The 24,942-nt window shown below is 39.9% G+C and overlaps 1 long non-coding RNA gene across 2 annotated transcripts in view; it reads left to right on the plus strand.

Moving 5' to 3' along the window:
- Positions 1-97: 97 nt before the first annotated feature.
- The window catches only part of LOC148938181 (uncharacterized), a 30,227-nt gene continuing 5,382 nt past the window's right edge, over positions 98-24,942 (plus strand). Inside the window, exons 1-3 of one of the 2 annotated variants that reach the window (XR_016141164.1) lie at positions 98-362; positions 469-593; positions 1,063-1,193. This is a non-coding gene — a long non-coding RNA (uncharacterized LOC148938181). Of the gene's footprint in view, positions 363-468; positions 594-1,062; positions 1,194-24,942 lie in introns of those variants that run through there. The other variant, XR_016141165.1, reaches the window with a different exon arrangement.

A 24,942-nucleotide genomic window follows, 5' to 3' on the forward strand; every position in this document is an offset into this window, starting at 1 on the left:
CCCGGCGAAGCCACGGTAATCGTGTGCATTCGTGAAGGGCCCTCGTCGACAAGCGCGGCGCGGCGCGGTACGGCGGCGACGGTGACGAGGGACGGGATGCGGAAACAGAGCGCGTGTGAAGAGCGAGAGCGACGTGCGACAGTGTGCGGTAACAAGTGCATGTGCGCTTTCGCTAGTATGCGTCTGTGTATTGCGTGAGAGAGTTATAGGAGGAGGAGGAAGAGAAGGAAGAGGAGGAGGAGGAGGAGGAGGAGGAGGAGGAGGAGGAGGAGGAGGAGGAAGAGAGAAGAGAGATGGCTAGAGATAAGCGGAGAAGCGAGAAGGAAGAGAAAGAGAGACAGCCGCTTTAATCGACGCGCCAGGTAATCGTCGCTGAAAGTAATTTACTTCCACGCGTGCCACCGACAAAGCTGGTTGCTCTCGAAGCTCGGTACACATTTTAAAATCTAATTGAAAATCTAATTAAAGCGGTAGGAGCCGCGTCGGAAGGCGGACGCGTGATGCGCGGAACGAGAGCGAGCGAGCGAGCAAACAAGCTCTCGACAAAATCAGACGAATCGAGTGACAGAGCCCCCTCAGCTCGACTCGGCGAGGTATGTTTTATTATTGCTAATAAACTGTAGTCAAAGGTACAACGATGCAGCACCGTCAGGGAAATATTGAACTAAAAAATATTGCTTGCTTCCCTCTCTAATTGCAGAGATATAAAATGTGATGAGAAATAATGAAAAAATTTTAACAATCAATTATTTATATAATTCTACATAATTAAATATAATTTAAAAAAATGTATATTGTTATCTTTTGTTTTAAGAAATTGTTGTTGTTAATAACAGATTTCATTAAAAGATATGAAAAGTTAGAAAGATATTAATATCAAAATGTAATCAGCATTCTATTTGCGTATCCTTTATTATCAATAAAACTAAAGTAGGCGTACTTTTAACTTCTTTATTTGACAAACACATATATATATATATATATATATATATATATATATATAATTTATGCAGCTCTCTTTTAATATTGCAAAAACAAGAAAAATATATCTCTCGTGTTTAGAAAGATGGAAGAAGTGGAACTGCCAAACCGTCTCATTGCGTAGATGATCTGAACATAAACGAACTATTCTACTGGGACTCCATAGCGAGATGAATAAGAATTATTATTACAACTACGCGAAATAACTGAGATAGCTGACTGTTATCTCCATTTTATTTACATGTCTCTGTCAATTTTAACGCAATATCGCGAGTTCTCACGAAATTAATTTTACACCTTCTTAAGAAACATACTGAAACCTACCGACAGTTTATTACAGCGTCATAGAGAAATATTACAGCGGAATATAAATGATGGAAGTGCAATAAAATACAGGGACTAAATATTTTCTTAAAAAAAAAAAAAAATGCAGTAAATATTTTCTCGCAAATAGCAGCGACGATTTGAAATAAAAATTTTAAAAGAGTTTGTTTATCGTACTAACACACGTAAATACGAGAATATGTTGTTCCTGGATGAAATTAATGAAACAAGCGTGCAGAGATCAGGCATGAATGTTTAAACGGTAATGAATCCTCCCGTGGAATTAATGAAGAAAATTTCGTACGTTTCGTCGAGGCGTGGGCACGCGCGCATAACAAACATCCGAATTGATTCATTTCCGCGGTCCATTTTCGTCGAACGGTGAATTTCGCCCGGCAGCGCACTAACGACGAAAGTTACGCATACCGAAAGTAGAGCGATAATTTCATGAATCTATCGCTCTAGTTGTTCGATCCGCTGATACAGCTATGTCAGTGTGTTGCCTGCCTCGCGCTAGCGTAGCCTGAGAGAGTAAATTTATGTGCTCATGGTTCTCTCTGGGTCTCTTCTCCATTTTACGACGTGTAAATATCGCGAGATATCAGGAACATTCTGTTCGTGCTAGATTGAAAGTTCATTCCCTATGGCTCCGTATATTTTTATCGTTTGCAGAAAGAATGTTTACCTACGAGAGTACATCTGCGCAAATTGAAAATTAATTTTAAGAAGATAAAAAAATTTTGCTTAATCAAATCTTAAATGTAGATACACCATATAATAGTAAAGTAACAAAATCGACATAAAGCAACATTTATCTGTTAATTAATATAAATTATTTTACACGTTTATTGCACAGCAATATTTTATTAATATAGTGGTTGTAATATTTACGTGACAATGAGGAAGTGCAGAGTTACGGAATGCGTTTCTGTAAATTTCCGTTTCCAACCGCGATCGTCTGTCGGACGGCGTCGAAAAGTATTTCTTCATCCGGCTCCATTTAACTTGCTTCATCCACACGAAATTGCTTCCGACGCAACGTTGCGGCCGCTTCGCGTTCGCGATGTTTTATTTCAAGGATAGCTTCATCAAGTGACGAATGATATATCGCGGCCGCGTTGATACTGTTGAATTATGCATGGATGTAACAACTACATAATGCGGCTGCTAATTGTCATGTCGTGTGATATATCGAGGTCGCGCCGGGAAAACGTATAATGCGTAACATTTTCTCGCAGTGATACAGTCACGCAAATTCCAACAAAACTGGAAACTACGCGTTACAGCTACGCGTTTTGCTTTGTTTAACATTCTTCTTCAGTAGTAATACGTAAATCCTCCAAAACGTACGTTCATGAGAATATTTCATACATCACAGCTATATATTATTATTTACATACATGTTTGATGACATCTTGAACAATATCTCTTAATGTCAGTGTGAAAATTATCTCTCCTTTGAATTTTGTCACGTGATATGTTTTTGTTAATTTTAAAAAATATTTCTTTGGAAATTCTTCATCAAATGTAAATGTAAATTTAGCAGCAGTAGAGTGCCCTGATCGATACTAGTACTATGGTAGTATTTATTGATGTCTGATATTAGCGATACGACGAGATGTTCGCGTAAAGCATAATTCAATCTTGTTTTACAAGAGCACGCAAGGCACTCACCCTTCACAAAACACGAGATCTTCATCCACCGTATAAGAATCGTATTACCTGATACGTACCGTAACTCCAGAGCCTGTTGCGCGAAGCGTGGCTTCGAGCGCGGCTATTTGTCTTCAGTCCCACCTGCGTTACATTCCGTTCTCCATGCTGCGTTCGCTCGCCCCTGCGGATTTTATGTACGTGTGTATGTGTGTACGGTCACGAGCAACCACGTGTCCCTGTGCGAGACGTTCATAACGGACTACGGGAATACGGGTCGTTCGTGCGATTTTGCGACCGTAGGGGAGAGAGTTCTCCGGCTCTTTCCTCCTCCATCTACTCCGGTCATTCGTTAAAAGTTTACGTCCGTCAAAAGGCGAACAGAGTTCGCCTAAGTGCATCGACGTTACATCGACCGTTCGTCGCGCGTACCGTACACGTCGCACACGTTTCGTGACAAGTGCAGCTTCGACTCTCGCGAGTTGCGGCTTTCGTCGTGTTCCGAGCGGGAACTCTTTGAGTCTCGTTCTCGAGTGGCGGGTAGATGTGCACGTGGCTGAATCCCCTTCTTCCCCTTCCCTCTCTACCATTGCCGCGACGACAACTAAAGTGCTTTCGAGTGCAGGTACCAGGGGGACGAAATAGTCGACTTCTGGTTACCCGCCGCATCCTTCCGACCTTCATTGCCCATCGACGTTCCACCTACGTCAAACGGACCCCTTCCTTCCTTCCTTCCTTCCTTCCTTCCTGCCTCCTGTGATAATGAAGCCGCGATAACTTTTACGAGAGTTCTTCGCGCGGAGTTCGCGCTCGTTTCGATTCTATCGCTCTCCTATTTGGCTCTCCGTTCGTTTGATCTGATGTGGAATTAACGTTCCTCGATTTCACGATGAGACGAGTGCTGAAATGTAAAAGGACTCGACGTTGTATAAATGTAGAGAGAGTACTTGAGAAAAAGCCGATAATATTTTGACCATTAGTGCGACAAATTGGACGTGACTAATATTTATATAACTTGAAAAGAACAAAATAAAAGCAGATTGATTTACTTTCTAGTATTAATAATTATTTATTTTGTGATTATCTGAATTATTTGTCTGTCTTATTTAAAATGTAATATTATTTGGCAAATATAAACTAATGTTGAGTCATGATATATATATATATATATATATATATATATATATATATATTCTATGCTAATATTATCAAATCATGTATTTTGTAAGTGTGTTTAATGTTAAAATGCGATTCGAGGATAATCTGTGCACGAAAGTAATCGGAAGAAGCGTAAATCTTCGGATGGATAAGGGATCGAGGACTCTATAAGTGGCTCAGGCGGCTAGAGTTCATCAGCGGAGTTTGCACCTCGCTTTGAGACACGTTCCACTGCTAAGGAGATGACGGAGAAGGCGTGACGAGGATATTCCCCGGAAGACAATGAAATTTAATTCGATAATCTATCTTTCGCGCGCATGACTCGAATAATAGTTGGTATGAAAGATCGCGACCAATTGAAAGGATCTCTGGAAAAAACGTTGCAAGAGAGAAAAAGAGGAAAGGGAGAAAGGAAGAGCTAAATTTGTCAGATATAATATTTTCTTAAAATCGACTATAATTCGATAAAAGAACATTATTAAAGGATAAAAACTGAATTCAAAATTTATGACACCGATAAGAGATTTTTAGAACATTTTACAGGATGTTGATAATGCAATTAAAGAATAAACTTTAAATTTGATTGATTTTATCAAAAATTGAAGAATCTTAATATAAAATTCAATCGTATAATTACTTCCAAAAGAATAAAGTAAATATATTAAAAATGAGATTTTACTACAGAAATATATTTTTAAGACGAGCTAGAGACTCGAGTTGATATCCAAGAAGTCCGCTTGCGGAATTATGCCGAACGGTGTGAAACGGAGAAGCGAAGATGAGGCATGAGCTTTGTGAGCGAAACGCAAAAATATATGATGAGTGTAAAATAACGAGGTCCGTGCGCGTCAAAGGATCCGTCGTCATCGCACGATGGGCTTTCTTTTACGATTTACACATTATTGCGACACGGAAGAACTCTTTGTGAGAATTGGAGAGCAAGAATTCTCAGATTCTCTAAGAAACATCGTTCATCGCGTTCTGCGAAGTTATAGAGACTCCGGCACAAAGTGCATATGAACGACGAAGCGCAATGCAACATCGTTGTCGGGTGTCCTCATCGACGAACGAAAGAACCTCCTTCAAATATCATTGTCTCCTCGAAGATGAGTGCGAAGCACGGAGAGGAATCGTTCGAGAAGAAAATTTATGCGCGAGTAATTCCTTAAAAAGACGGGTCGATCCGCTGGAAATCAATTCACGTAACTGAGTATAGAATATCAAAAGCCGTGAACCTTTTCTAATAATAATTAGAGAGTAAAAAATAATTTTAATACTAAACATCGTACAAATTGTTTGACCTGAACGAATTGTTGGGATAAATCTCTGTTGAATAAATTAAACTCTACAATAATAATTACTCTTTAGAATGGAAAAAAGTGGATTATTTTGAAATTCACGAAAGAATATATAGGAAACGCGTAGCATCCACGTCGCGGCATCAGATGTACGAGGATCTTATTAAAATTACATACTCCGACGAGCGAGGGCAAATTTAGTGAAATATCTTCATGGGTATTTCTAATTAACTCGCCACTAACGAGCATCCGTTCAGCGTGATATTGCGCGAATTGGGGTAAAATTTTGAGTGGACATGCCAATCTCCCGACGGGGCAATGACGGGAACGACGTTTTTCTCATATTATCTGGCTCGTTATGCGACCCGGATTGTCCTGGAAATGATAATGAAAATCGCGAGCGTTACACGAACGCGGTTCGCGCCCGCGGGTCCATCGCTGTGCCGCGAACGCAAAGCGCGGAGATCCATAATTAACGGTACTAATGATCAAATAATATGGGCCGCCGGGCTAGCGGTACGGGCAACACGATCATTCACTCCGTCGGAATACGGCCGTCCCGTATGATTAATCGAATGTTATACGCGCAACAATATTGAATTCTGTTGTTCCGCTGCCGCGTTTATAATCTCGGGAGACACGAAGCCGCATCCCCTATAAAATCCATATAAAAACAGTTGTAATATGCCGTTTCGGTGTCAGACAAATATTTGCAATACCAATTACTTTTCCGTGTTTGTTATGTCGAAGTGCATGTATCATTTTCCAATGGGATACACAAAATAAATGTCAAAAGGCAATGGCTGCGGAAATGCGAGATAGAATAAAAATTTGGAATTAATCGACCGTTTTGGAAATTTTACTTATCCAAACTTTTAACTCGCGCCAACTTAAATAATTTCCGAAGCAATAAATTATGTAATAGAAAATACGTCTAATTTGTAAGTAAAATTTCGCAATTTTATGCGTGACGAGATAGTATACCTCATTGGCACCACGTGAAGGACGTGAAACCTGACCAGACTGAGGAGAATGAACAGGTCACCGACGTCGTTCGATCGCAATGCGGAAAAGAGATTATTCCGAGAGCAAAAAAAAACGTGAGAATACGTGACAGGTGTCTTGTGCACGGCTCACGTGCTCCAGAATACGTCAGTCAAGCTGTCCGCGGATTGCTTCGAATATAATAAAATTTTCCGAACATGGGCATAGAGTTGGGAATAATCTCATGAACAGATGAATTTGATCTCTCACTCGGTTTAATTAATATCAACACTCATACATATTAATGATATTAATCTAACAGTTAATATTGTTCGTATGTTATTATGTTAGGATGATTATTACTTAACATAACCGATAATTAATGTTACGGTTTAAGTCGATTGATTAAAATCAAAGTCAACTTCGTAAAATTATTATTATGTTTACCGTTATTATGTTTAAATTAAAAATAGCAGTTAATTGCAGTTAATTAAACAAGCAGTGTAATCTCTTATGCTAACATTCAAACATGATATTTAGAAAAAACTTGAGTGTAGAAGAGACTGGAGTTTGTTGGCACAAAAAACAGATTGGCATTGCGTTATATTTATTATAAGACAAATGGAGAAGATACTACAAAATATCTCTTTTATAACAATTCTTATCTTTCAATTTTATTTAAATCGAATAAATACTGAAAACAAGAAATACTACTTTAAAAAGAACTAAGCAAATTTTTAAACGTCTCAAAATTTTGTGTTAATATTTTTCATGAGAGATTAAATTAAAGTGACGAAGAATATTATTAGTTAAAAGAGAGATTTCTGATACTATATATAACATGCTGCTTTGCGCAATAATAGTAGTTTTTAATAATAAAGTGACTAAAATTAAACGTATGAGACATGGCTCATATTTAAGGCATGCTTGACATTTGTTATCGCGCGTATGTAAACACATGTGATTTATTGCGCAATGAATACCGGCAATAAAAGCAAGTTGTTTGTAAAAATAGAAATTTGTAAGTAATCTTCTACATAATGTTTATATTTCTTTAAAATATGTGTGGACAAACTTTGATGTATTTAATTGCAATTATTGTCGGTGTTTAAAATTACGTACATGCAATTGTTTTACTGCTATTATGTTTTCATCGATTTAATATGAAGTTTGCCATATAATAACTTGTGTATTTATCATAAAAAAAATATGTGTAATAAACATGATTGTTCTGACAAAAGTAAAATATGTTGTTGTTGAAAAACATGATTGTTTTGACATGAGAATGTAGAAGATTCTTTCTATTTTAACATAATTAGAACAATTAGTCTAAAAGGTTCTAACACTGAAACTATGAAAATAATGCCAACAAGTTTTCCCTCATTTACAAGCTTTTCCCTTTCGCGTACAAATAGGCCAAGTGCTATATGTATATTTCTTTATTTCAACAATCCCAGAGAATTATATTTCTTAAACCTATCTCATCCATTCTAAAGACGAAGAATAGCTGCCTGCGGTACTCTTAACAAATACAATAGGTTTCATCGTGTGCAACTCGATTCGTCAAAGTTTCTCAGTAAGAATAAACTTCTGGGCATGCCTATATGCAGCGCGCGCTTGCAGCCGAGATTCGGGACGAGGGAATTAAAGCAAGAGAAACGAGCGAGGGTGGGTAGGGTAGGGAAAGGCAGCTAGAAGGGAAAGGGCTTCGTGAGCAAGCAGAAGCCGCGAAAGAGAATGCGAGTGTTGAATATGCAAATACGGTCTGTAAGCAGCGCGGGAGTTCTTTCTCGGTGAAGTGGCTGGCCACGTAAAATTATAACGGGTATGCGAATTTGTCGGAAAGCGTCGGAAAGCGAAGCCCACGCTGTCGAGCTGCGCGCGGTATTCCCACCATTTTTTTTTTCCCATTTTCCCACACTCCCCCGATAGAGTCAATTTAAGTTTCCGCCGTTCGCAAATGTTTTCCGTCTGTCTGCGCTGCGCTTGAGCGCGGAAATGAAAGATCAATAGCGGGTCACGGCGGTGAAAAAGGCGATCGAAAAAAGATGGCCGAGCGGAATACTTTTCTTGATGAATTTTTCGGCACCTTTGGAGCAAGAATTCCCAGCGTCATCCCATGGTTAGAAGGTAAGAAAACAGACGAGAAAGAGAAATATTGTGAGCGCACGCGACAAAGCAAAATTCAGAAACAACGTTTTATTAAAGAAGTGAAACACAATGGGTTTGAAAATAATATTTTAAAATTGAAAAATGTTTTATACATAATAATAAATCGGTTAAATTATTAATATGATAATTATAATTCATAATGTGCAAAATTCTTTATGTAGCAAGATACGATTTTACTAATTATTTAATTTCCTAAATATTTTACTAATTATTTAAGTAATTATCTGGATAAGAGGAGCGATATGTTCAAGATGCGAACTTTCGGTGCTCTTACAGTCGTAATTATCCGATATAAATTAAGTTATTCTTGATTCATCCATTGACTGATAAATCAATTACTTGGTATTCCGATTTCGTAGTAAATCTAAAAATCGAAATCCTGCTCACGGTTTCTCGTGGCCCAGTCAAATGGCTGCTCGGAATTATCGGCGCCTGGGATGCGGATGCCTTACACTTATCCGTGCGCGCGGGTGTATCAACGAAGGGGGTAGGGAGAAAAGGGGGTGAGAGAGGGGGAGATGAGGCAGAGAGAACGCGGGCGTTAAATATGCATGCCGGGTAAAGCGGTAACAATAGAGGGTTCTTCGTCTTTCTCTCCCCCATCCTTCCTCCGTCTCCTCCTCTGGCCTCGTTCTCCTTTGCCGAAGAGAACCTCGCAGTTGATCGCGCGACCTGGGCGCAAAACACACCCCGCTAATGGCACCCCTGGTACTCTCGTCGTCTCGTGATATCCCGTGTGTGTCTCGGTGCCGCTCTGCATGTACATACGTATGTATATACATATGTATATACGTACATATACATATATCTATGGTCCAGCTATCTTCCGCTACCTACCACCCGGCCGTGCGGCACAGATCCGCGCGTTCTTCCCGCACCTCGTATTTTCTATCGGCGCGAAACTCGATTTTCCCGTTTCCACCATCGCCACCGGCCGCGCTAACTCGATCTCCGCGAAATGCAACGGCATTAATTAGCGAACGATAATCCAATTGTTGTGATACACGGGGACTGCACGGTCGTTTGTGACGCACGGTCCAGCTCGCGGTCTATGTCGCAAACATTGCATTTGTAGGCCATATTTAGCGTCACGTTGGCCGGCTTTTATATCGGGCATGCTGTAACAAAATTGAGAAAGCACCCTTTGAAGTTTGCTTTGGGACAAATAATATGATAATATGCGTAGTATGCCGTATGCAGAGAATAATCCAATATTATTTCTAACGCAGGTAAAAGTTTAATTAAATGTAACTTCATTAATGGATTATTAATATTAATGTAGAAATATGTTCGTATTTTATACGCTTTTATTATATTATATCTCGTGTTTTTTAAATTAAAAATCTTTGATGGGATTTTTAAATCCAAGTCAATTATTCGAAATTGCTGACGAGATTTAACGTCGCATTTAACACCGAATTTGCGTCAGTGGTTTCGCGAAGTGTACGCGATATATCTTAATCAGCATGCGACAATGTGTTGCTCAGCTCGCGCCGACTGACAAGCGAAGACACAGATCTGTTTGCTATCTCTCGGTACCATCTCTCTAACCGGTTTCTCTGCTTGGCGCGATTGCCCGGAACATCTGCCACTGATATCGCTAGCGGACAGCTCAGGAGATTGCGATGTCTCGAATCCGATACGGGAGAGAGATTGGAATTAACCAACTATAATCGAAAAGGGATACGCCGCAATGTTGCATCGAGATACAAGAATTCATATAGAATCGTCCCGTAATAACGTTAACCATTATTTAAGTGATTTGCAAGCTACATTAAACACGAATAGAAATGAAGGGAAGAGAGCGTGAAGAAAAAGGGGAAATTTTTAGGGGAATTATTTTAGTAAACAGGTTGCAGACAATTCTAGAGCAAGAACCGTTACACAAGCTTAGGCAATATTGTTGCAAGATGTTAGACGCTTAATTATCCTTTTTATATTCTCGACGAAATCGAGAATGTGTTTCTCGCATTGAAACGGAGTTCAATCGTCAGAGCGAGATTACCGGATTTCACGTGCCATTCATTTGTACAGCGAACACGTTTTTAAGGAGCTTCCGACGTACGTGAGCAGTCTCTGTCCCGGAAGGACACGGGACAAGGGCTATGCTGATCCACCGGAACACGTCACCGTCGCGATCCTGTAACCATCGGCCACGCCAGCTTTAAGGACGTTACCGTCCTACCGCCATCTTATCCTCATTCCATTTCGCTTGGCGAGTACGGCCGCGCATTCGACGGTAAAACCGAGTTTGTCCGGTCCTCGACGGGGCCGGGTGGGAGACGAGAGGAATAGTCATCCTCTCGTCGTCGTCGTCGTCAGTTGTTGGTCCGACGGAATAGATCCTCGCCGGACTGTCGTGTGCGGCTGCACGACACAAAATACGCGAAACGTACACGTACATACAAGCGCAGACACGTGTACACGTACGCGTACAGAGCGCCCGGGCGGGATATAGTCTACTTGAAATGCGGCCGGCGTTCGCGTCTACTTCCGATCCATCTGGCTCAAGACGGGCGACAAATCGAGTTACCGCCCGAGACCCAAGACCAAAGAGCTCTGGCAGCCTTCCTTTTCCTTCCTTCCTTCCTTCCTGCGCCACCCTCAGCGACTACTCTTCCTTTCCTTATCTCTCCCAATCTCTTACTCTATCTCCTTTCTGCACCTCTCTTCACCCTTCTTTTACTCGTCGCAGTTATTGGCTTCTTTCTTTACTCGGTACCGAACCACCCCTTCGTCGTTGAGGATACTTGGCTTCCTGGCTGCATCTGGACGGGGGAAGAGGCAAAAAGAAATGAGGGGAGAGAAGCAGAGAAAGAGAAGGAGAAAGAGAAGGCAGAGGGTGACGAGGGAGGGAGAGAGGGAAAAAGAAGGAGAAAGAGAGAGGGCTTTTAACAGCATAATAACGGGTTAACTCTGTTTAGTGTCCGAGATCGCGAGTAAAATGACTTGCTAACTCGTTAGACGCCGAGCCGCGCCGCCGAGTTTCCACGAGTGGCGATATCATGTTTCGCGAAAATAGCGCCTTTCCTTGGATTAACCCCGTGACGCCGGTGTGTCTCGTGCTCACCTCGTTTCATTATCCCGAACCGACCGATCCCACGTCCGTCGGGTTCGAGGAAAAAGGGGGATGTTCGCGCAGTGGTTAACGTGTTGCTCATTGAATACGTGCGGGGATAGATAAAAATTGAACACCAAGGTGAACCGTTGAAGTATAGTGATCACAATGAGCGAAGCGGTATAATGAACATCTTAAAATGGACGCTAATCAACGGGATTGAAAGAGCGTGAAGCTACGAGGATGATCTGGAAAGTAATGTCTTATGCTAAATATAACCTCTTAGTGTTTGAAAAAAAGTTAACGTAAAATTTTTATTTGTAACTTATTTCGTTTGAATATGAAATATATAATATATAATATATCTAGCAGCTTATTATTGATGTTTTCAAGAAATACTTTTTTTTCTTTCTTCTTTCTTCCTCTCTTTGAAATTAATTATTAATACCTTATTAATACCTTAATAGATAATATCTTAATAGATTTATCATGTATATAAATTGTAAATTTAAATTTGATTACCAATTTGTGTTTTACAACAAATTAATTATGTTTATATTAATTATAAAATTGTGTTATACATATTTTGTCGTAGTAACGCTATCGATTTTATGAATAATTGATTTTATGAATTATCTATTAAATAACCTACTTTTCAATGTTTCACTTTACCAATAGAACTGTAATATTTTCAGGTTCGTAAACTTAGAAACTGCATGTTGTTGTTAATTTAATTGGTAAACTCTTTAAATAATTTGGAGTCTTCTGTTTGAATTGAAATGTCACGACATCAATAGCATCAAAGTTATAAATTATTAAAATTTAAAAGTTTTATATATACAAGCACAAACTCACTTTTACTTACGTTTAAAATTATCTTAATTATTTAAATATAAACATTATTTCTGTTAATTTTTAATTTAAAAGATAATCGATAAATGATATTTAATATTATATATTAAAACACTAAATAGTTTTTCTAAAATAAAAATTAATTTTGAAGCAAAAAATTGTAGAGTGCAGTTGCTTAATATATATTTTTGCGGTAGACTTTTAATATTTTGAACAAAGTTCGCAGTGTGACAAGGAACAATAGCCTGAAAAAGTCAAATGAAAGACGGTGATGGTAACTTTATATAGCGTCCCAGGATACTAATAAAACGGGAGACGCTGGGTTGGGCATTCCCTACGAAATTTCTCAAATTAACCTAGTGATCCCTATTCTTTGTCTGCTGTTCCCCCTTGCGTCGTGTTCATCTTCCCCGCAATTCTTTTCTCTATTTTTCACCTCTGTGAACAATAACGCGTCCCTTATTTACTCCTCAGTGGACGTCTATTGTACAAAGTATTCGCGCACAAATTACAAGAGTAAAATCAAAAAAACTCTTTAATATAAAAATAATGTTAGCTGTTAACTTCTTATACAAGAGAGCATTCTTGTATATTCAAAGCTGAACTTTTCCATTAAATCCTGAATTCACGAATCGTTTTTCACTCAAGTATATATAATCAAGAGTAGAAGAAAGAAACGTAATGTGATTTTCAATTTCCGGCTTTTGTGTAAAAGTTTCTACACATTGTAATATTGAAATAACAATTTTATTATTTCTACCTCTCCCTTTTACTGTCCACTGACTTTTTTTTGTTTATATACTGCGCGTGTATATTTTTGCATGTTTAAATCTGTCTGTTGAATGTACATTCATCGTATTTTTTTAATATTAAGAGACAATGCATACAGATAACAGATCACAAAGGACTGATGCATATAGTCGGGACTGCTATTTCAGAATGTACGAAGAGACGAAGGGAAGAGCGAAAAGAAAAGGCGAAAGGAAGTGCGATCATAATCCTATTTCCCAACCTAGATTGCGAATAAAATGAGCTTCTAACCGAAGTACTTGCCACGAATATCTAAAGACGGCATTTCGCTGTTCCAGTATCACGTTTCGCGAGAATAGAAGCTCTCTTTGAATTAGCCATTCGGTATCCCTTTCTTTCCAACATCTCCCTTTTCTTTATCTTATCCGGCTCTATTCGTTACCCGCTCGCTTGGATCGATAAAGGCCTCTTCGTGTTGGTTAACGCGTCGCTCATTGAATAAAGACTCGTCGAAGTTCCGTCTAATTTATGACGTCATTTTGAAAGTGAATATTCCTACCGAATGGAGATAAGAATACGTCGACACGCCAGCGCGTTTCCTCTGGAAATAATATCGGCTACTGCTTTATGGCCGCTACGGCACGTACGGCCGTTTCTCTGTGATTTGTTGAGAATTATCGGCGAGAATCATATCGTAAAAATATCCATGCACCTTTAAAATTATGCTTCGACATGTGATAAATATAAAGTACTTTAGGCTCTCTATATTTCTCTACCTTGGAAAAATTTGAATGTATTTCGGAAGAATTGTAAATAAATTTATTTTCATATAAATAGATATTTGAAAGCGTATGTGTGATGAATATATTTTAATTTTATCAGCATTCTTGTCACGTTCAATGTTTCCTTTTTTTTTTCTGTCTCGTATCTTTCGGTGGCATATGATTTTTGCAGACCATAAATAAGCGTTACTTTCACGCTTATTCTTACTTTGTGCCATGTCCACGTCACACATACGACATCTCTTCCGGATTTAAAGGTAAGCAGAGATGAAGAAGAATGACTATGTAATGGCTATACATGCACGGTTCATTGAATAATGTTTCAACCTGGCATACCCGTCGCTGCTTTATGATGTGATTCCGGAAATGACCAGTAGAAAGACAGACAAGCCACGGCCGAACGAATGTGCCTATTTATGAAAGTATATGAGCGTTCATTTGCTTGATGGATGAAAACATCTATTGTATTATGTCCACTTTTTAATTATTTTATTTTATAATTAGTTTTTCTGATTTAAACATTTAGTACATTTTTAGTTCTTATATCTAATTATCTATCTTATATCTAATTATCTAAATATCTATTAAGTTTAGCAACTCATATTTGTATATGAAAGGTAAAATTCTGTTAAAAGAATTAAATTAATTATATAACTATTAAATTATATTACTATTTAATTTTAAAGTTTCAAAATTTATATGTTGTAAAAGAGACTTTGAGCACAAAGAAGTTAAGCTGATTTAATAGAATTTCAGAAATAATAGTTTTATATGTAAAATGTTTCGTAATCTCCCGATGAAATTATGGATTAATGGATTTCAAAGAAAACAATATTGAAAAATTTTACAGAAATAGTACATGAGTCACACAAAATATACGGATCGTGTCTGTAGAAGAGTAATAATTTTAAAAGTAATAATGCCAGAAAATTTCAAGTTTGCGACGTGGCGAGATTTGCGACTTTCGAGTGTCGTCACTCGAATCGAGGAGAAAAGTCTGACTACTCATTAAAGAGGAATACTTTGAAACTAATTTCTTTAAGGTGGAACGTCCATTTGTTCATCGGACGTTCTACACTGGATTCTTCGCTACTCGACACCCACTTCGAAGTCAATTATTGACGCTTGATGTCGGTGAAGACAGGGTGCGAGGGAGAAGACGAGAAAAAAGAGAGCTCGAGCGGGAAACTCAAGCGAGCGATACAAACTTTGTTGGGCGTTCGTGACCGTGAATAAAACGAATCGCCGGTTCGGGTTCGTCTGCGAATTGCCAAGGTCGGGTATATCACGTTCCACGACGATGGTGTTTTCCTTCGAATTAACCCTTTCGTTTCTCCGCCTTGCCTCCTTCGCGCCACGCTCACTTAACTCGCGGCCGCTGCTTCTCATTCGAGACAACGGTAAGAACGAAGAATCGTTGTTTGCGCGAAAGTCAGCGTCTTCCGAAAGAACTATCGCGGCAAGAAAGACTCGAGCGGAATTAACGAGGAGGATATTTAACCACGTTCATGATGACCTACGATCTTACAGACGTCTCGGCTTCTTTCTTAAATTAAAGTAGTATTTATACGGATACGAAAAAAAAAAAGAAAAATGAATAATTTTATCTTTATCGCGCAAAATCTGTTGTAAAGAAACTCTATGCAAACGACATCTCTTTCGGATCGTCATAAATCATCTCTACGCTACTACAGGGTTAACGAACAGTGCTTCAAGTTTTGTTTGTGCCGTCTGCTGTGCAATTTTCTAGCTAAGATAAATATATGTAGTATATATCTTTTTTCTCATCGCAAAATAACACGCAGACGCGTATTATTTGCCGACAGTTTCGCGGCGGAAACCGAGACACTATTACGCTTTCTTTCTGCTCATTATCGTCGTTACAGTCGTCGTTTTGCTACCGGAGATGGATCGTTCTGACTGTTCATCGTATCTCCTGCGAGAGAAAGAGCGGGACCGGCGCGGCGTGGCGGCAGGGCTAAGGGAGGCGGCAGGTCAGGCCGTGTGTTTCGTTTGAAAATTTAATTTCTCTAATTAAAGTGCCGACGGGCTTTACCAGGGCGCATTTCCCATCGTCCGTCTTTCTTCCATCCGCTCTCTCTTTTGCCCGCTGCTGCGTCCCCTTTGTGTCCCGGATGCGAGCCGCGCCTGCGGCCTAGCTTTTGCCGGAGTCACCCGTTTCATTAAGCTAATGAAAGTTTTCTTTTGAAGATGATACGTCAAACAATTTTATTCCACGTATCCCTGCCGTGTGTTGATGCTGACAACACAATGTATGCCTCTGCCAGAGGTGATTGTCCATCTGATAATTAAATCTCTAATCGCATTCGAGCGAGAAAGAGCAAACTCGATTAATATTTGACTCGATTAATACTTTACTTAACTCTACAGTTTGCTGTATCAGTTTTTAATAAGAGATAACATCTTTATATGCATACAAATTTTATCATTTTTTATTAACTTTGTATATATATATTAATGTTTCTTTGTTATTTTATTAATTTATTTTTTACTCTTAGCGTATTTTACGTTTCTATGTTATTTTCATCGAAATAAATAATTTTGTCACTGTTACGTGGAATGTGCTGCTCGATATGCGGCGCCTTGTCATCCTTTCAGCCCACAATCGCGCGTGTACAGATCGCCGCAATCGATCGTGCCGACGACGCGCCGTCCTTTGAGGTGGAAAAATCAGTGTTAGCGGGAAGGTTCGAAAGTGGCGGTTACGCTTACATCAAAGAGCACCGCCTGCTCTTCGCCTCATGGAAACTAACGCGAACGGAATTCATTTCCATTCGATAGCCGGGCACGGTCGAATGCGAAAGCAGCTGCCGGCCATGTGGTGTGCAAACGAGGTGGATTAATCGCTTTTTCCTCCAATCCCTCCCATCCTCCAGCGTAGTGATATATCACAACGACGCCTCATTCGCAGGGGGAGGGAGTCACAGTACCTCTCACGAAATTTCATTTTAGCAAGATTTTTTTTTTGCGGCGCGTCCTACTGTTTTTTGTTTACCTTTCGAGCTCGTTGCGTATATTACGCAAATGCATTTTTTTCGCCACAATATAAAACAATATGCATAACGCAAAGCGTTAAAAACAGAAATATAATGAAACAGCGTTGAAGAGCTTAACATTGGAGTAGCAATTGCTGCTTTAAAATAACATCGGCAATAAGTAGCATCCTATTTTTTTCCTTTCGTCGAGTGGAGCATCATTTTTAGCACTCAGCTAACTTTGATTTCCGTCCCTTAATTGGAGATAAGGGAAGCGAAGGAATGAAATGTAATTTGCTTCGTTCTCTCTGTGGGATTGGGGAGAAGGAGGGAGGGGTAGAGACGCGACGATCGTTAAACCGTTATCATCGGTCGAGGGGGTTCGCCGGCGACGGCGATGGCGTCCGTTGTATTGCGCTTTGCGATCCGGTATCGCGAGCCGGTTACCGCTTAAGGTTACATCGTCCGCACCGTTGAACCGCGCCTCCGCCGCGTGTCCCGCGCGCGCGGATTTCCGCCGACATGATTTATGGTGGAAAAGGCGCTTCCCACCTCCGCCCGTAGCCTCGCGCTGCTACGCGCTCGGCCTCCCCAGAGATGGCGGATTCTGCGGGCACGACCTGTTTTCGTTAGCCGAGGAAGTGGTTTAATTATTAACTACGTCGTAAACTCCCGTGCGACGTGCGCTTTTCCACTCGGATAAACGTCTGTTTAATTCGTTTTTATTGGGGGATTATAGATTGTTTTACTTGCGCGCGCATCGCCGTTTCAATTTAATTGCACTAACTGTGTAAAGAATAATAATAATTATTATTATAAATAATTAACGTCCAAATCGACCTGGCTGGAGATCTGACTTCGACGTATATCCCTCGCTATCAACATACGTAAGTGGATGTTATTATATAATCATTAAAGATACATTCAACTTTAATTAATAAATTAATATTCTCGACAGAAGGATAAATGTTGCGGATTATCCGCTTTGAACATATTAATATTCACGATCTAACTTTGATCTTTGATAATATTTTTCTGTTTCTCATAATTTCTAAGATCTACAAACGGGTTACATTCTATCTGAAATGCGCCCTCCGCTCCGACTTTATCCGCAGTAATCAAATTTTCCTAAAACGTTACGGCACTACGAAGGCCGACATTAAGATAATTAGTCTGCAACGGACACATTCAAGCGTATTAGGGCGCATTAGGGTAATAGATATTTCTCCGTAAGCTAAATGTTACGCTTTGCAAACTGCCTCGAGACCGCTCTTCCTCTTCACATTTAACTCGTATTAATTTGCGGGCCCTTATACAAGCTCTCCGCGTTTGCGAAAGTGCCCTTGAGTATTATTTCTCAACAACTTTCTTCCTCGACAAAGAGATCGAAGTATTATTCTAAAATGCTTTTAAGCGTTTATTAATCGCTTTGGAAAAAAATTTTTTTTTATCAGGCGTTCTGGAATTTACAGCCGACAAAGCGAGAGATTTACAATTTTAGACTAGACTTACATGAGAAATGTTGAATATAAATAAAAAAAAAAAAAAAATGGAAGGATTCCCTTCTCAGGGTCAGGCAAGCGATCCTCAATTCTCCGATCGTGATTTCATCCTTTATACTAGTTTGCTGAACTTACATTGTTATAGTTAAACCGAAGTTGCCGAGATTCATTGTGCAACTTCGCTCGGAAGCGTTACAATGACGGCGTCGGTGCGATCGATTGTCATCGCGGGCCGCCGGGTCCTCGCAAGCTCTCCGGGCGTGCTTATTAAAGTCAGCGATTAACGGCATGTCGGACACTCTACACGAAGGCCGGGGCTTTGTCCGTTTCCACGTTAATCGAGCATAACATTGTGACGGTGGTGGTACCGGCCACCGTGTCCGTATGGTAACAACGTGGACGAGTACAGCCGCCCGTTTCGCTTAGGCGGGCGGATGTGACGTCAGGTCGGAAGCGTCGTGGCGCAGTACGCGTACGCACATCTGCAATATTCCCTTGCTCGGGATACGGTATTAACTGGAGGTCCAATTCGGGATTTCAGTTCGCATTATGGTAAGTTTATTGCTAAAGCTTATTTAGTATTAGCGTGAAATAGCGTCTTTGATATTAAAGATATTAATTGATAAGTAATAATTGTAAGCAATAATTTTTAAGGAAAAAGAGTAATAGGGAAAAAGAGAAAAAAGGGGGAAAAATAATAAATAATAATAAGAAATAAATTAATAATTAGGACAATCGTATTAAAAATGTTTCAGAAGGAAGATTTCCAGCTGTATTTGCTTTAACTATCGTCGCTCCTTTCGACGAGGATCGTTATTAAAGGCACTTCTAATAATTGGAGAATCCGTTAAATAGCGCCGTTTACGACCCAGCATGAATGTCAACAGTCGAAACTATTGAAGCAGCAGCAGCAGCAGCACCAGCAGCAGCTTCTTGTAGCGGGACTCGGCGTGTCGTTTAAAACTGACTTGCGAGATGCAGCGACGACAAGAACGCTGTCGTTAAGTCGCTAGTGAATTCCGCCCTGTCACGGCTCATCGACATTCACGTCGCATTCCATTGGAAGTGCAAGCGAGTTTAACTACACGGGAGTGAAAAAGGGGAAGGAAAAGGAAAGGAACGAAAAAAAAAAAAAAAAAAAAACAGAAAAGAGTAGAAGTCGCGCGCGCGGTGATAGATCGACACGGTTCGCAGTGACAACAATTTGCGCTCTTTATTTCCGTTCTCACCAAGTTAGAGCTCACCGCTATCTCTCTATGACAGCCTTGCCAATAGCACTTCCGGCGCATGGCGCGAAATAAAACGCAGTCTCGTGAAAAAGTCTCGCGCGAGTCGCACCTGCAAAACCTGTATAACTAACAAGATCCCCCGGTTATTACAGTAGAGAACCATATTTAGAAAACTTGAGGCTGTTAGCTGAAAATTAACGGTAGCTCCCGTCGTCGTAAATTTTAATCCTCTTCTTAGATTTTTTTCTCAACTTCGTTAATTACATACATTAGAGTTTTTACTTTAGTATACAGTTTACTTTTTTATATTTATTTATTTATGCAATGTATTTTATAAGTTTGTTAAATTCGCACGTTACCGTAGGGATAGTTTAAGATACGAAATATACCGCGTTTTACTCTGACCTATTCTGATCTTTCCCTCTTCGCTTCTTGCGCATTTATAATGTGCCACCGCAATCCGCGGGTTTACGAATTTTCCATCATCCGTTGCTCCAGTTCCGTTTTGCGGTGGCAATGGGTAAATCAGGGAAGTTTCGCTGCGGCGAGATCGGGACCGGTAGCGGCGAAGTACCGTTTGACCTCCCACCTGCCGTGTACCACCGAGTACCGATCTCGTAATCTCGGGTGACGCGACCCTGCGGAATATTTCATCAAGCTGCACGAATGCACCTGCTGTCCCTCCGGGATACGGTGGACTCGCTCGCCTGTATCTCTTGGCTTACCTGCGGCAGGATCTGTGAGCAAGTCCTGTTGTTTCTCTCCCTTCGACGACGACGCCGCCGCCGCCGTCACCAGTCACTACCGCTTCCATCCACCATGACGCGCTTCGCTGTTTGTCTTTCGCTTTGACGAATCGTGGTTAATGAGCCGATTTATTTCAGCCGTGATTGGCGGCCCATGACGAAGAGGGTCTTTGCGGAAAATTCGCCCACCCTCATTTTATGTCTCTCCATTCTTCGCTACCGCCTTTTTTACGTGATCTTTTATACACGGTGAGTTAATATAACGCGTCACGCTCTCTTCCCACCCTGAAAGACGCGTTTTAATTATTTGATCGAACGATTGTATGCGGGATTTCCGACGCGGTGGGAGAACGATGATGTCCAGGACGGGAATAGGACGAGTTACGCGCAGTGCTACTATTATTATTTATAAGCTAACTATCACGTCGGTGATCGATCACACGGGTAAGTAATTCCAAGTTTTCAGTCGTCGCGCGCGCCCGCGCGCGCCGTGACGTCAATCACTCATGGGAACTTCTTACTGTTTCATACCGCGCTGCAATAATACACCCGTCGCCTTATCGCTTCGTCGCATCGATCATCCACCATCGCCGGAGCCACTCCACCGGTGCACATCGAATTTCAGAATTGTTCGGTACACATCGTTACAATAACGACCCGGCATCGCTTCCACCCCGTTTCCCCCGGCTGTCGTTTCTCGTTTCCGTCGCGCCGAACTGCACACCGGTGTGCCATCACCTTTATTACGCCGCGTTACAGCTCGCGCGGCCACCGACATGAATGGAGATAGATATTTACCGAGTAACAAGCGCGCTTAATATCTAGTTTTGTCATCTGCACCGCGCACGTGTTTTCCCAGTTTAAGGCATTATCGTTTGCACCGCTATGCGACATTCTTTATATATGAAATTGCGGCAATTGTACAAAGTAAAAACGGGTTTCGGCTTCAAATTCCGCGCTTGGATCTCAATCGAGTTTAAGCATCCCCTTCCTACATTTTTATCTAATTTGCGAAATTGCATAGCATCCTCTGTTCTGTTCCATATAAAAAAAAAAAATACGTTTTTCTAGGGATGAAAAAATAATTCTGAAATAAAAAGATTAGCCAAGGCTGTCGCGGACTGATCCTCAGTATTTTTCTTAGCGAATCATTTTTGCACGTTCTCGCTTTTCTCTCACTTCCGAGACATAGGGGATGGGAATGGGGGTCGTTCCCGGGGGACTCCTACGGCATAATAAATGTTCGTCTATCTGGCCATCTCTTATTGCGTTCCGGCGATATGATGTAAAGAAATAAAGTGAGGAAGGCAAAAGGGCGATGGCGAGTTTCGCGCAAAAAGGAATAAGATGCGCGAGATAAGACGTGGAAGGGCGTACGAATACAAGCGCTTATATGCAGCGCGTGACGTAGATTGCGAGAAGGAGGATAAAGAGAAGAAAAGGTCATTGAAAAAAGCAATGGCGGGGAAAACCTATTTTACGTCAAAGTCGTTCATCCCCTTGAAAAAGAAATCCTTAGTGCCGTTGCGGAAGATTGTGACGTGATTTTTGTCGCGATCAGTTTAGCCCTGAATTCTCGTGTTATACGATGTAGATTCGTCGTCTTTTAGATGATGTTTTCTCGAATCTGTTATGACGATGATGCGCTGTAGTATGCGATACAGTAAATCAAACGAGACAATGATTAAACTATCAAGAACTGTGTGATTTGTGCATTTAAGAGAAAGATAAATGTTCTATAGGAGAAATACTAAACAAATATATAAATCGTACACGCTCTAAGTAAATAATCGGGATAATTTGCATGTTTTGTTCACCAATAGTTGTAAAAGCGAAATGATGCTTATGGTGGATCAGGAAAAAAGGTCGGCAGTATCAATAAGGCGCAAGATAGCACGAGGGCATGAAAGGAGAGATAAAAGCGTCGTACTTATTGCTAAATCATGAACGAGCGGAGAGGTCAGACGACTCGACGGTCTTTTTACGGCGACGCAAAAAAGCGTAGAAAATGGTCACGTAGATCTAAGAGGGACACGGATAAATATAAAGAAAGAATGGGAGAAGGGCAAGGAGAAGGATAAAAGCGAAAAAATAACGACGATGATAGTAATCCGGCGCCAGTTACATGTTCGGGCTTGCGAACGAATTAGCAAAGATGGCGAGCAAAAGTTAATGAAAATATGATGGCAGTTAGAAAACAAAAATAGAGAAGAAGCAAGGGATGAGAGAGAAAGAGATAAATTTATTGTAATGTAGGAAGAATACTTATTACTGAAAATAGTTATAACTGAATATTATAATATAGTTATAACTGAAAATAATATACGACACAGAAAGCATAATTAGATAAAAGCAGAGATTAAAATTGATTACATATGTATTTATATGAGAACGAAAAAAAAAATAAATCTAAAAAAAAAGAAATAGGAAGAGAGATTTTTATTACGTTACGCTTTTAATTTTTAAGAAACATTATACTTACATTGAAAAAAAATGCTTAGTCGAAGATCTTGATTATTAAATCAAGAGCATGATATACTGTTTCATTAATAATGTCATTGAATTAACAAAATTATTTCCAATTAGACTATGCTGTTGATTCAACAGCATTTTTTTCTCAGTGTAATAACCATTTGAAAATAGTTATTGATTCAGCATCGACAATTTCAATAAATAACGAGAGTCAAAGATATCATGGAAAAATATAAGGCAGCAGAATAAACGCGAGGAAATGCAAGGATCTCGGTAATGTTACAAGGTACATCGGTAAAGCCGGCATTCGAATGTCGTTAACTGCGGCAAAGGATTGCGCAGACGTGCATTCGTGTATGCGGAGTTGCGAGATAGAGAAAGACAGAGAGGCCGAGAGATGGAAAATCACGTAAACGGATTCAAACAAATCGCAGGGAATGCGAGGTAAATGCGGAGTGAACCGGAACAACGAACTAAGGGGATGATGATAATACTTGTAAGCTTATAAAACTGCACGCGTGGCAGTCGGATTGCTGGGCGAAGGGCCACATTTATTGCATCTAAAAATCGATGATGTTTGCTCGTAGCGGATAAGAGAGAAAGATAAATGCGGACGGCGAGTGAAGGCATACTAAAAGTAAGATAATGTAAAAGTAAAAGTCGAAAAATAGATAAAAGAAACAAAAGCTTGACTTTCTCTTGAAAACTCTGCGAAACGTGACGGTTGTCGTATTTTGTCCGCGATATGTTTTTTTTTTACAGTTGAAATGAAACTGATGGGAATACAAATGTTAATCCTGAAAGTAAGTATCCTGGAGTTGAAGTATTTAAGACAAATTAAAAAATAAATATGAATAAAAGGTGGGCGTAGAAATAACAATAAAAAAATTAAATTGTTTTATCAATTGTTCCATCAATTTATATAAATTGATAGAAATAAAAAAAATATGATGTAAAATGTATAAAAAGATAGAGAGGCAGTAACATAGTATAATAATAAAAATTGACGGGGTTCTTTATAAAAGGATAGAAAATAAAAATAACATTGTGATCGTTAACGTTAATGTGAAATATGAGATGGCAGTCGGGTATTGTTAAAGTATTAAAAAGGAGACAGATAAGGGATTATATACAAGATATAAAGGATCTCCTCTGAGACTGAAAGAAGACTCTAAGGTAAGAAATTGAGATAAAATAATGCAGAGAAAAAAAGACGGCGTGAAAACTGACGGAAAAAAAGATGGAAACACGACTTCAAGTTTATAAAAAACGAAGTGTCATTGCATATAAATATATCTAACTTTGAATAGCATTGGCAAAATATAATACATTGCAAAATGGATGATACGTTAATATCACTTTATTAATTCTTCTATTGTTATTCTCAATATTATCATTTTGCTTCTTCAATCAATATTTTTAAAAATTATCATTAATAATGTCGAATGTGAACAATCATAGGACAAAAAATGGTTATGATATTCGCAATAATGTGATGTGAGTTTGTAAAAAACAAAATATAATGTATCTTGTAAAAAAGACTGAAATTAATCCTTAAATTCAGATGCAGAAAGTTAATTTACCTCACGAAGCATAAAACAAAACGAACAAAAAAAGAAGTATGAGAATATAAGGAAAGTTGGAAAACGAATAAAGATAGGATGGAGAGAATATAAAGGTGTAAAGAGAAAGTAACGCAGGGAACTGTAATGATGGATAGGTTGGTGAAAAATAAGATGGCCGAGGTGGCACATTCCGCCGAGCGGAGCGAGTCGTCGTCTTGGGGAGCAAAGACGCTCTTGACGGTGTTCCGCTTTAAAGATAACGAAGCGAGTTCTTCGCGGAACAAAGCTTCGTAACCGCCGCCACCGTCGCGACGGTCGCGGAGTGTTTGCCGAGACTGTCTCCAGCAATGCGACAGGAGCGACAGGTGGCTCCGTGTGCCCGCTTTTTCACCCTTTCTCACCTTCCTTCTCCCTCTCTCT

The sequence above is a fragment of the Pogonomyrmex barbatus genome, unplaced genomic scaffold (assembly GCF_055798465.1).
Source record: "Pogonomyrmex barbatus isolate J1 unplaced genomic scaffold, ASM5579846v1 scaffold1, whole genome shotgun sequence".
In the NCBI taxonomy this organism is placed as follows: domain Eukaryota; kingdom Metazoa; phylum Arthropoda; class Insecta; order Hymenoptera; family Formicidae; genus Pogonomyrmex; species Pogonomyrmex barbatus.